General features: G+C 39.3%; 1 long non-coding RNA gene across 2 annotated transcripts; it reads left to right on the plus strand.

Moving 5' to 3' along the window:
* Positions 1 to 1,119: 1,119 nt before the first annotated feature.
* Positions 1,120 to 8,511, plus strand: LOC135184444 (uncharacterized). 2 transcript variants are annotated; one of them, XR_010306028.1, is made up of 4 exons: positions 1,126 to 1,210; positions 1,373 to 1,506; positions 4,184 to 4,288; positions 7,181 to 8,511. It is a non-coding gene; the product is annotated as an uncharacterized LOC135184444 (long non-coding RNA). The 2 variants fall into 2 exon arrangements; XR_010306027.1 differs by lacking the exon at positions 1,373 to 1,506 and having other exon boundaries at positions 1,120 to 1,210.
* The last annotated feature ends 5,250 nt before the right edge of the window (positions 8,512 to 13,761 follow it).

Raw genomic sequence — 13,761 nt, forward strand, 5'->3', positions numbered from 1 at the left:
TTTTAATTGGAGTCTTTAAGTGCTGCTATAACACAAGTAATACATACAGGGTGTCTCACAGTCGTATTAGACAAAGGTAAAATGCTGAAAATTGTAGTGCCACATTTTCCAGCTTGTGTTCTTCTGTGGAGCTAGCTAGAATCCCAAGTTCTGTGTGTCACCCATTGTAATATACATAATTTCTTCATCCCTATTCATTTTCATCCCTGAGATGCATTGTAAAAGTGTAAATCCATCACTAGATAATTTTCAGTTCCATTATTTACAAAAATGAATAGTTAAGCAAGTCATTGTTATTAGTGGGATGCTATTGTTGTTTCATGGAGATAGGGCCTGCCAAGGTCTTGAATGATGTGCACTTGAGTGTTCTTTCAAGATACTTGTACCTGTTTCATTTGGGAGGAGTTTCACTCATGTAAAATCAAACAGAAACACTTTAGTAGCCTTTGAAAAGAGAAGAAGGGAAAATGGATATTAATGAACTATTTAATATTCTGCTATGGAAGAGATGCAGTGATTTTGCTGTTGACACTTTTGCATGGAATTAAAGAGATCTGGTGGTTGTTTTACTCATCTGTCTTTGTTCCTGAAAGACTTTTCAGTGTCATCAGATTTGGTTTTGTAACCTAAGAGATATTTTACAGACATGCAGACAAGGAAAAAAATAGCTTCTTTTTCATGCAATTCATTGGTATTCAGAACATGGTCCTTTGATGAATTAGAAATTTTGGCTAAAGCTTTAATGAGATTTTATTTCCTGAACTTGTGTTGGAAAATACATAGGGTTCCAGGATTCACAATTCTAAAAGAGGTTTGGCTTTCTTTACAAAAATATTTCCAGCTTATTGTTTATTACTCAGTATCTTATTGATCTGTGAGCTGAGAAGTTCACAATGAAAGTGGAAGAGTTTAGAGCTATAGATCTTTCTGGCATGGCCTGAACTGACATACTTGCTTGCTACATTCAGGTAAGCATTTACCATTCAGGGTTACACAGCTAGTGCTATGGCAGAAATCATACAGGTAGCTGCAGGACTTTTGTTGTGGATGCACCTTTGTGTCAGGTGTCTGCTGGCTTATTAGCAGTTGTTAGCACCAAATCCTGTTGGCACCTGCTTCTGTGCTGATGCCTACAGTGAAGCAGTGTTGGAGGGAGGAGAGCAAGGCAGGGATCCTGAAAGTCTGGGCTTACAAACATCCATGTGAATTGGTAATATTGTGGTGGTCTTTTGGAGTACTTTGTGAAGTGTAATTGTTAGTAGAGCCTTTACCTCTTCAGTGTAGGAGGACCTGTGCAGCTTCTAACACAGTAATCTATAGAAATCTTGTCTCCTTTTTCTGACTCTTCTCCATTTTGTTTATGCACTGTTAGTCAGTAGGTGCAAGTTCCTTTTGAGCTTTCAGCAAATGGTCCTGTAATGTCAGTAGCTTCTGTCTGAGACTGGTATTTTCAAGAAACTGTGCTCTGAGCATAGACAAGCAGATTTACGTGATTGCTACATAAAGGTAACAAGATAATAATTTGTATTTATTCATGTTCTTTCAGTGTGTGGCTGGTTGTTTCATTGAATGTGGACAAGTAGTTTGGGAAGCTTTCCACAAGACATCATTGAGTGGTCTTAGATTGTATAACCTTTCTTGTGTTCCTCTACTATGCTACTGACACAAATTCTTGTAACTCAGAAATTATTCCTATGACTTACCACATGTTGATAACTTCCATGTGTTCCAGCATGTTAAAAATACGTGAATATTCAAGTTATCATTGTAGCCTGTCATTTAATTTACTTAAAATAAGCATTTCCCAGGGTCATAACAGTTAGAGAAGTAGTCAGGTGCTGGCTGAAAGCATGGTGTATCAGAGCAGAATCATAGTAGTTGCTGGCCATTTTTGAAAGAACAATTTGTTAGTAATCAGACTTTTTTTGTACTGCAGAGCTATCAAATAGATAATAAACTTGAGGCAGTGTTATGTGTCTTTTAACCTAACTGCGAGTGTTCTTAGTGTGGAGCACTGTCCAGTAGTTTTCCTCGTTATATCTAAGAAAACATTCTTGAAGGTATTTTCCACATCATTACAGTGATAAAACTGTTGACATGGAGGAAAGTTCTTGATCAATATTCACTTTAATACATGTTAATAAGTGGAACAGTGAATGGTGGTTCACACTCCTGAAGATCTTCTCTTCGGGTACTCAGCTGAAGGGTGGCATTGTTTGGGACATCACTAGTTGCACTGGGTGCTGTTGTAGGTGGTGGTAAGTCATTCTAACATCAGATGTTCCATTAAGTTGAACTGTAATTTATTGATCTTCCATCACATCTTGGTTTCTAATCCAGCTGTATTTTACTCAATAGCACTATCCTGGATTTGCTGCTTTTCTCCCAATTCATTTCCCTTTGCTTCCTAGATTCTGTATCTCACTCCATAAAGACCACCACCTTGAATTCCCAGTCTTGCTTTCCATACTTAGTATTTTTTTTTCTGTCTCCTTTTCCCTTTCCCACTTTTAGGGATTACTTTTTTACATAGGCTGTGGGTGCCTCATCTATTCAGTTTTCTGATCCTTTATCCTGTTGGGATTTGGGTTGTTTGTGTTTTAAGACTTATTTTCTGTTGTGTGCAGCTTTTGTGTTGGTGGAACACATCTCTCATTGTAAGTGCCTTCCTCCTTCTGCTGTATTTTTCTCCCTTTCAGTTCAGGAAACATCAAGAAGAACAAAGCTAAAGTTAGAGGAGTAGGGAAATTCTAGGTATCAAACTCAGCATAGAGCTCTTTGCTCTGAAGCAGCCTACCGCCATGCCAGTTGCAAATGATGTTGCTTTTCACCGATAGAAATAATGTCAGACACTAATCTAGATTGTGATCTAATATAGTTCAGAAGAGAAGGTATGTTTGGACTCTTTAAAACTGCGGCATCCATTTTAGACCATCTCACTTTGCAAACCCTGGAATCTGTTCTCAGCTTTTCAAAAAGCAGTGTATCTGCTTAGGGCTTGAAGCATCTCTTCCTCTGCAGATGGTTTTCCAGATAAGAAATTCAGTGGAGGAAGTTTCAATTCTTATTAATATTTCTATATTTTCATTTTTGAGCCCAGAAATGTGAGGAATCTGCAAACTGTCTGTGTACCCCTATTCTGTCTATGACACAGGCAATTTTAATGTGTGATGGAAGTTTGAAAGGTAAAGCATAGGTTTTTTGGTGATTAGTTTTGCCCTGATTGGCAGATTTAAAAATAAAATTAAAATACTGTTTTGACACAGAAAAGGAGAGTCTATAATCTATATTTAGTGCCACTTTCATATGGGTTATAGTGACTGACTCTTGGGCCTGCTGAAAACATTAACTGGTGCTTTCTTCAGAAGCATTCTTCATCTGCAGCTTTTGTTACTATTTGGTTTTGTGGTTTTCATTCTCTATCCGTGTATTAAGGAGCAGGAAGAAGAGTTCTGTTTAGGAGCTTTCCAGTGATTTTCCATGCAGAAATGTAGATAACTTGGGTTGACCTGACTTGTCTGAGGGCAGAACACGAAGTGTTTGGAGACCAGCACTCTGTGTGGCTCTGCCCATTGTATTTTCTGAGTGTACACTCAAACCTCTAGTGAGCACAAACCCACCCTGTGTTTGTTATCTAACCTGTGTTTGTTTTCTCACATGAATTGAGTTTGGGTTTTGGTCATACAAAAAGAAGGAAAAAAGGTCTGCAAGGCTCAAGCCAGCCACTCATGTCCCTTTAGATTGCCTGGCAATGGCTCCATTTCTCCATCCAGGTCTGCTGTCCCCTGGAGCAGAATGTGTTGTGGCAATGTCCCCTTCCTGGCACCAAGTACAACAAACAGGTCGCTGTGCTCTGTCACACACTATGGGGAATTCTCTGTCAAACAGCCATGAGGGGGAACCAGGCTGTGCTGAGGGGGGCACAGGAGGTGTCAGAAGGCTGCAATATTACTGCCACCCCAAATTCTGATACTTATGCATCTGAGATGTCAGTGCTAGCAGGACACCAGTGTATACTGGCAGGGAATGAAACTAATGCTGTTGCAAACTCTCTCCTAACGTACCTTCACTTTTAGACTAGAAAGGAAGACCAGAGGAGATTTTTTTTTTTTTTTCAAAGAACAAGAGAAAAATGTTCACATCCATCCCCTGGTAAGCTTTGGTTTTCTTTCATTTCTTCTAGCTACTTTCTGGATTTATCCTGAACAAGAAGTGGAATTACTGAATTAATGCCCGGGAAGTGAGTGATCTACATTACATGTTGCAGTCCAGAAGTCCTCCATATGTGGTGAGTAAAACATTTTCCTTTGTATTTCCAAGCTGACTTTCCAGTGCAAGGATTTAGTATGATTTAAACGAGTTTTTGCAAAAGCTGTCCAGTTTTCAGCTCTCAAGTCTAATTCCATCTGGAGATGTGTGAATTGTGGCCACAGTTTGAGTTCAAGGCTTTAGCAGAAGGTTAGTGAGTTATGTATTTGCAGAACACAGTTCTATCTGTGGGCATTTAACGACCATTCCAACAATAACAATTTCAGCAGTAATGATAATCAGATTTTTTTGGGGGGCAGTTGCAGCAGTAAGGGATCTGCCTGTGGTCATGGCCACAGATAACGTAGGTGATCTCTGCCTTTGCAGGGAGCAGCTTTGTTCCAGGTTCTTACACTGTCCTGGGAGAGTGATTTCTGAAAATACAACATAAATGTGAATCTGTCTTTAAAAACATTGAAACAACTGTGTGCATTAGCTGGTTCCTTGCTATGATATATTGTTTCCACAGTGAGTTTGATGTAGATAGTGTCATTTTATTTTGATGTACTCAAATACAATATGCAGCATTCATGATGAAAAAAAAATCTTATATCCTCATCAATATCTAGTACTAAGCATGTTTTGCATCCCCATCCTCAGCACTGCGGTGGTCTACTTGAGTAGTTGAATGTTGGCCAAAGTAACTTGAATTGTGAGGATGGTGTAAGAAAGAAGGGTTCACTTTGTGCTGATAGTACAGACAGGTTGTGGAATCACTGCAGCAAGTTTTAAATGATGTATGAAATGAAAAATTCCTGTCTGATGCACAGAGTGAGTGCAGCCATCGCTGTCTGTGAAACTGCTGCTGAGAGGCTGTTTGTTCTAACACCATTTCAGACATGCCAACTCCTAATTCTTTAAACAGCTCCTGTGCTTTTGTGGGAAGTGCAGAAGTCTTCCACAGAAACAAACATTTGTTGGAAAAATCTTATGAGATGCTGCATCAGTAAATATCCAAAGGATGTTTTCTAGGCTATGTATGTTTTTTGTTTGTGTCTAAGCAGCATCACATTAGTGTGACATGTGGGTGTGATAATGGTTTGAACTTTACTGAAGTGGGAAATTTAAAAGGTGAATGATGGAATTCAGGACCAGGAATTTAGTGAAGCAATTTTTGTGAGATGTGTCATGGGGAGCTAGAGTGGAGGTGAGAATGATATCCAGCGAGGATTCAGGAGTTCAAGTCTCGCGGTTTGGTATTTGCATGGTTGATTCAGAGCAGGAACTCTTCCTGATAGACAGAAATTTATTTTCTAGTTTCCTGGCCCAGTCACTCAAGGGTTTTTTTTTTCCTGCACTTAAAAACATATGACTCCTGTGGGGAAAAAATGAGATTATTTCACTTAGACATACAAGGATTCAAAGTAACATTGTTCTGGTTAGTTAAACATTTGTGTTCCCTAGCATCTGAGTTTGACCCGTCTGTGTCATTCTGAAAATGCAGTTTTGAAAGTTTATTTAAGGCATGTGTGCAGAGGCAACCACATACATCTAAAATATACAGAACTGTGTGTGTATGGGGTAAGAACACAGTGTAAGAGCTGTCTCTAGATAAGAGGGTGTTGTGGCTGATAAAAGTGTTTGTATATTCAAAAAAAGATTGCTTGGAGTTACTTAGCTTGAAGAAATGTTTTCTTGTGACTTCCTAGAGTCAGGAGCAAATGCTGCTCTGGCTTTTCTTGCTGAAAACATGAACTACTGCTTTTAAAAATGTCTCTTAATATTACCTCCCAGCTGCAGCTGTTTACATTTTGTTATAGTTATATCTGCAATATAAACTATATAGTCATTAACTATTTTTAATCTAATTTGCAAAAACCCAATTAAATTCTTTAACACCATGAGAAAATCTAATCTAGTGGTGTCAGTTAGTTTCAAGGTTTCTTCTCTACTGGCCTCACTGCTCTACTAAGTCTATTTGTTCTCATCTTTTCCTAAGCAGTATTTCAGATAATTGTGAGAAACCTGCAATGCTTCTCTCTTTCTCAAAGTTTGCCTGTGACAGAATATTAAAAACCTTGGCTCTGATAAGATTCATGTCAAACACAAAATATCAAATGCAGTGTTCTTACAGGTTAAAAATCAAAATCATGTTTTTTTGGATGAAAACACTCCTTCCCTCCTGAAATCCTGAAACTCTCAAAGATGCAAAAAGGTTTCTGTATCATTTATGATTCATAAGTAGATCAGTATTATTACCATCCACAGGAGCCCTTTGTTCATTTAAGTTAGTCAAAGATCTGCCCATCAGTCACTGTTCTGTGCAGGAACATCCTTCCGCAGGTTTCAACTGTTTGTTCAATAATTCCTTCATGTGAAAAAAAAAATCAACTAATTATGCCACTGAGGTACAAAGATTATTGACTTGAAGATTTTTGGCATCTTGGTTTTATAGATGTACATTTTTATATAGTAATGTCAGGTGACTTAGGAGAAGTGATTAGCACTTCCATAAACGTTGCTTCCTTTGTTATTTTATTTTTTAGTGTTTAGTCTTGTGTCTCTGTTTTCTAAAACCAGGTACTTTCTTACTGCTTTGATTTCTGCTGTACTCGTGCAAGCAACCTTTAAAGTGGTTAGGAAAAAAAGGAGATTATAAGAAGGGGACAGCATATAGATGGCTTTTAAAGGCAGCATCTAATTTGTTTGTTTTCATGATAGTCAGTTTTGCCCTTTTCTCTGTATTGTTTCCTTCATTCAATATCTGGGACTTCAGAATTGCCTGGCTGATCCAGCTAGTTGAATTTCTTATCTCCTGTTCTGTCAAAGCAGGAGTGCAGAACTCCATGAAGTGATGACCAAACCCCTAAATTAATTTATATAGGATCATACTTCCATATTACCAATGTTTTTTATGCCCTTCATTCTCCAGGTCTCCCAAACCAGGATCCCAGTCCGTGCTTCTGGTGTTCCCTTCTCTTCTATCACTGTCCTCTGAACTCCTTGCAGCCATCCCTGTCTCCGTGAGCCCCTGCTCTTGGTCTCCAACTGTGTTGTTCAGATCTGCTGCTTTGCTGAGGATCATGGTCAGAAACACTCCCAGGCACTGCGAACGCTCCGTTGCTGTCGGCAGCCCCATGTCACCGTATCAGCAGAAGCGGGCTGCTCAGAGAGCTAGCTGGCTGCTGACCCGCTACCCGGTGAGCACGGCTGCGGGAGCTGGTGGGGGCAGCTGCTTACTTGGAACTAGCTCCTAAAACTGCAGTTCCTGTGGGTTTAGTTGTGGCCACATACCTGCCCCGGGGCACATCAGACAGTTTCTGACAGCTGCTTCTCAGTGAGTGCTGCTTTGCAGTATCTGCTAGGCTCAGAGTATGCCGGCAGAACAGGAGGCACTGCACACAGCCTAGTAAGCAGGGTGCGACAGCTGGTATGCTCAGCCTTCCTGACGTCCTCAGTCTCTCCAGCTCTTTCCCCTTCTTCCTCTCTTGTAGTAGTTCACAACTTTTTCACTCCTACAATGATCTTTTCCTCGGACCTGCCTTTTCCCAAACTCCTTCAGTCATCACCTGAAGAAGAGTTCTTGTACCCAGAGCCCCTGCAGCTAAGCCCTGATGGGCAAGATCTTTCATCCTTCAGGTTCTCAGTAAAGTTGGCTCTGTACAGTGGGGGAAAACAGAGTGTGACAGCAAACATTTTTGTTCTTGTTCTCTTCAAGTTGTCTTGGGTCAAGTTACTGAATTTCTTTGTAAATAGTAATTTGTAAAAAGTAACTAGTCAAAGACTCTATAGTCTCATAACTGAAAGGAGAAGACCTAGGGTTGGGATAGCTCTGCCTTCTTCAAAGCTTCTTCAGTACTAAAAGGGATAATGTGCTTTAACTCAGGGAGGAGATGGTAGTGTCCATCCAAAAATTCTGAGAGGACTGGCACACAGAGCTTTGTGTTCTGTCTCATGGACCGAGTTTCTGTAGTATAGGAAAGGGCAACACTGCAGCAACATAAGAGAAAGAATTAGAGGCAGGAAACTTTAGGGGAAAAGGAATAAAAAGAACCTCCCAAAGACTGACTGTTTCAGAAAAAAAAACCCTTCCTTTAATACTAAAAACTATTGTTTATAAAAAGTGGTGCAAGCCTGTCCTTTCTGGAGGACTGAAGAGCAGCTGATACAATGGCACCATGGAAAATATTTTTTTGCAAAAGCAGAAGATTGTTTATAAGAAGTGCAGTGCAAATAAAAGAGGTTTTGTATGCTGGAAATGAATTTATCAGGCTGGATGGAAGCTACTCATTCTTCAAAGATCAACCTTTCTTTTTTAATATTTCTTATTTGTAGCTTTTCTATAGACATCACACATGGTTTGCTGAAACTCTGTTGAAGACTCAGTGCTGAGAGATGCTGCTGATAAAGTTTGGGGCATTAGATGGGAAGAACTGGGTGACTTTGAAGAATTAATGAAAATAGGGTGAAATCTGATAGATTCCAGTAGGAACAGCTGTTGCTGTTAGCTGGAAGTGCTGCACTAGGTAGGGAGGCTGGCAACAGGATGGCTGTGCTGCCAACATGTCAGTGAAAAAGCCAAGTACAACCCTAGGACATGTGAAGGAAAAAGTAATTCCAGAAAGGCTAGCCAATACTAGTGCTGTTGTAATAGCAACTGGCAAGAGCTCATCTATTTACAGAGGAAAAATGTACCATGTGAAATCAGGACTATCTTTAGCTGGAGAACAGTGCAGGGGGATGTCTGTATCTGATCAGGGGGCTGTAACAATTAACACTGAGTCAAGACTTTGTTTTTCTTTAACAAGGGAAGCATGATGGATCGTTTCTCCTAATGATACTCTCTGAATGTGTTAGACAGAAAGGATTTAGTAATCTGACAAACAGAAAGAACAACTTTAAGATTACTAATTTTTTCCCCCTAATGAAATGTGTTAGACACTGGCAGCAGGTGGAAGAAAATAGCTCTTGAACACTTTACTACATTGGTATACTAATCAGAATGACTTTTCCCCGAAAGAAAGGAAAATCCCATTTTGTTTGGCCCCTATCTTTCCTATTTTCCTCTTTCAGAAATGGAAGATTAGGAAGTGTCTGCACCAACATGATAAAATGTTCCCACGGAATTGTATTGTATTTTCACCTTGAGTTGCTGGCGAAATGAAGTTGTTCACTTTCAGTGCTGCTTTGTTTTTGACCCCTTTTTGTGAATTCTCTGAGGAAAGAAACATATTCCCATCTTTTATAGTAATCAAATTTATCTGGCATCTCTCAGCCTCTTGCATTACTTATGCTACAGTTGGCCAGCCTTGGGAAGGCTTTAGCGGGTTTATTTATTTATTGTTCTAAAGTGAAGGTTTTTGACTTGAGGTCCCCATAGGGTCCTGGGGGATTTTAAGAGAAAAACTGAAAGTGCTTTCTGCCATTATTTTGATATAGTTATTTGCTGTGAAACAATTTTAAAACAAACCCCACACCACCCAGAATCTAAACGAAAACCCCATGTGTCCAAAATCCCAAAGAAACCTTCATCTACTGAGAGAGAGAACAAAAAACTTCATTATTTTGGTTGTGTTGGAAATGTTTCCATTTCACTATGTGGAGGGCAGTGTGGCTGATGTTGTTGCCTGTAGCTTCAGTCAATTTCGGTTTCATAGTTGTCTGTATGCCCTAATGAAATTCCTGAAACATCTCTAATAACTTTTCATTTTCTTGTCTTTGGTAAATTTCATCACAACTTGTAAATATCAGCTGTTGGGGGGTAGTTGCTATGAGACTAGAGGCACCTTAAATCTTCCTGGGGGCAAATGATACAGGCACTTAGGTTCCAGTGGAACCAGACAGCTCCTGTGGGTCATGTATTCAGTGCTGTGTTCTGAAGCCTTGTGTGTTCATGAAACTTAGATGACAACTCAGCATAAACCAAACTAACCCTTGTCCTGTTGGCTGATGGCATCTGTGGGAAGCAAACTGTGCTTCAGTAGAGCTGATACACGAGTAGGCACGTGTTGTAAATACATATATCTACATTGGAAGTATAATCAGCACAAAGGCTTCTCTCCCTCCCCTTCTCAATCAAACGGGACATGACTTAACAGAATTTCAGGCTTCTTACAGACAGAGTTTGCAGCTGGCTAATATTTTGTTAACATGCTTTGCTTTCTGAAACATCTTTAAAAATGAGCAAGCAAATACATTTCTGGCTGAGTTTATTTTCAGTGAGTGAAGTGAGTTTGAACATCAGGGTTGGAATGTATAAACCAGAAACACCGAAGGTGCCCTCTAGCATACAGCAGAGATTCGATGAACTCAGAGCACTGAGAGAGAGATGGGCAGGTTTTGTTTAAAGGTAAAACAGTTGTTTTTGCAGTGGTGCACTTGCTGCTTGAGTCTGCTGAAAACAGCCTGTGGGGAAAGATGCAGAAAGGAACTGTCAGTGTTACAGCAGGAAGAAATGTGTGTGCTGCACAGCCTGGGGTCTGCTGGCTGCTGCTTGCCTTAGAACATCCACAGAAGGTGTGACATAAGCTGCAATTAGATATTTAAATTAGTCCTGTTCCATAATTTGATGTTATTGTAAATTCTATTTCTAGAACTACGTGAGCATGCATCCTATTTCAAATACTGCTGTTGCACACTGTACAATAAACAGGATATTTCCAGTCCTCACAGCTTTGATCTGAACATTCTCTAGATTTAAAATCAAGCACAGCTGGTACATGAAGTCTCAAATGTTTAACTTCTCTTTGGAATGCTGTGACCCCACAGTACCAACTATTACTGTATGGAGCAAAAAAAGGAGCAAACTCTATGATAAAACATAAGGTTCACTTAAACATGTTGCAATAATATTAAGTTGAAGTGGAAAGTGAAGAGGGGGAACTCAAAACAAACTGTCCACCCGGAAGTCACCTTGGTGGAGATCTGAGAACAGTGTGTGACTAGTAGCCTAATGCTTCAGCTCAGTGTAGCATCACTTGAACTTCTTTGTGGTTTAAAATAGATTCTCCAGGCTACTCTTTAAATTAGGTTTGGGAAAAGGGAAATTAGCAAAAGGCAAAGCAAAGCCAGGAAAGGTCATGCTACATGAAAATAAGATATTTGTTGAAAATACTTTATCTTTTTCCAAAAGCCTATTTCTTTTAGCAGAAGTGGAGAGCACATTCAACTTTGTCACAGCTTCTCCTGTAACTTCTCTTCCTCTTGCTGTTTGTTCATCAATTTATTTCTGCATTTGAAAAAATGAAATGCTGATTATATGGGAAATAAAGCTGTACTGGGGTATCATCAATTATTTTGCTTTCAAATATGATTTATTTGACTAACAACCTTAAAAGCTTTGACTGATTTAATTTTATTTTATGCTCATGAAATCCACAGAAGCCTGACCCAGCCATCATCTTCAACCTCTGTGTTTCAAGTCCAAAATGGTATTTCCCCTCTGATTCTTTGATCTCAGGATTTTTTTCTTAGAGGAGTAAACAATGATAGTAAGAAAATGTTCATGTTACATTTTAGATGTACTTACCAGTGCAGAAAGATTTTTTTTTTTTTTTTATTGCAGGAGGAAAAAAAATCAAATCCTTGTCACCTAAACTGCTAATTATGTTTGATAAATGTATGGTATATATTTAATGCAAAGAGAATTTAGGAAATAATACACCTTGTGTAATTACAGCGACCGAGCTACTTCCATCAATCTAATTTTTCTGATTCAGATTCATTTGCATTGCATTATTTTTATTAAATGAGCTTTCAGTGGAGCCCTGCTCTCTGACAAGAAGAAGAATCAAATACTGAACTGTTTCAAGATGCATAAATCCAGTTTGCACATTGCATGCATCATGCATGGCTGCTCCACCACAGCAGAGAGACAAACCCATTCCTAGCAGACATGCAGCCCCCACAAATGGCCATTCCACACAGGTGCTAAATGCAGCAGCAGGAAAGATGAGCAGCCTCTACATAGTCAACGTGTGCTACTTCCCTTTCTGTGGTGGTTTTTGGTTTTTTTTTCACTTGTACACGCGTTTAGAACCACAACAAATTTCTAACACCATCTGCAGTGCAGTGGGAGAATTTGGTAGGGTGAAGTAGGCTTTGAGCTACCCTCTGCTGGGAAGTTGGTCATAACCCCTAAACTGTGTACTAAGGAGAACTGGGCTTCCTCCTATTACCATTCTAGGATGATCTTGCTTCTCACAACTTGATCATACTCTCTTGATCTTCCAAGTAGTAATCAACTCATATTTCTGAGCCGTGTTGGTGTAATTGCATCGCTTACTGTGTGTCAATAAAACAATTTGCAGACTCGACAGAACAGGCTGTTCTCTTTCTGCAGTAAAGTGATACAGATGTGATTGGGACAGGTGGAAAGAGAGAAGGGGACACTGTTACTCTATCAGAAACGGAATTTTGTGCATTTCTCTTGATTACTTCAGGTGGGTCTCTGAAAGAAGAAGTCTTGAACCTGCAGGGTGATCCTATAGTGAAAACGCCCTGGGCAGCCTCCAGCACTGTGGTGTTAACAGCTGCTAAAGGCCTGGGCAGAAACAGCTGTGAAGCAGCTGTCATCTGTCCTGTGGCAGTGCATCAGGAAAGATGAATAAAATGTGGAGTTGGGGTTTCCCAGTTGACTTTGGTACTGCTCAAGCAGGTCTGTGAGTAAAATAAAGTGAACTTGTAACTGTAACTTCTTACCATGCTCCCTGTTAAAGACTTCTCACACGTGGCCCTTTGCAAAGGACAGGGCTAAAACATTTTGGATTTTTTTATTAGCATTTTCTTTAACAGGACACTGAGGTAAGCTTTGATTGCTTTGAAGTAAGTAGAGGATATTTCACATAACTTCCTTTAGCGTAATAATTAATAGATAAAGACTCTTTCCCTCTTAAAATAGCTGCAATTCATTATCTCAAATTCATTAGCAAGAAAGCTGTGAACTGATAGTAAACTGTTAAGTCTTGGGACTAGTTAAAAATAATTCATCATATGTACCATCCATTTATTCTTTGGAAAACAAAAACCAGTAAATAATGTCATTTAATGGAAATGATGAGATAATGGAATTGTTTCTGATGTGTAATAATTACATGTTTTATCCGAAGAATAAAATATTAGGATATTTCAAAGAACTACATACAGTTACCACCAGTGCAAACAATCATGTTTGTAAAGAGTTTTCAGCTCTATATAGTCACTGGTAACTGTTAAACTCTTGCATGAAATATCTGATTAAAAAAAAAAAAATCAGTCATTTGCATGTGGAGATAAAACGTGGAAAATAATTGCTTATCCTGGTCAGATGGCCTGTAATAACTTGAACTTTTCAGATTTCTGACTAGGGTGCAGCAACTTTACTAACATGCATATTTGATCAGGAAATTACTAGAGTTCAACTCTGCAACCTAATGTATTATCTCAGTGATAATTAGAGAGTGTTTGGGTTCCTCCTACATTAGCCCAAGGAAGAGCAGTCTGATGGCTTCTCTTTGGCAGTGGCTACCCCAGGTA

This window comes from Pogoniulus pusillus, chromosome 20 (genome assembly GCF_015220805.1).
Source record: "Pogoniulus pusillus isolate bPogPus1 chromosome 20, bPogPus1.pri, whole genome shotgun sequence".
In the NCBI taxonomy this organism is placed as follows: domain Eukaryota; kingdom Metazoa; phylum Chordata; class Aves; order Piciformes; family Lybiidae; genus Pogoniulus; species Pogoniulus pusillus.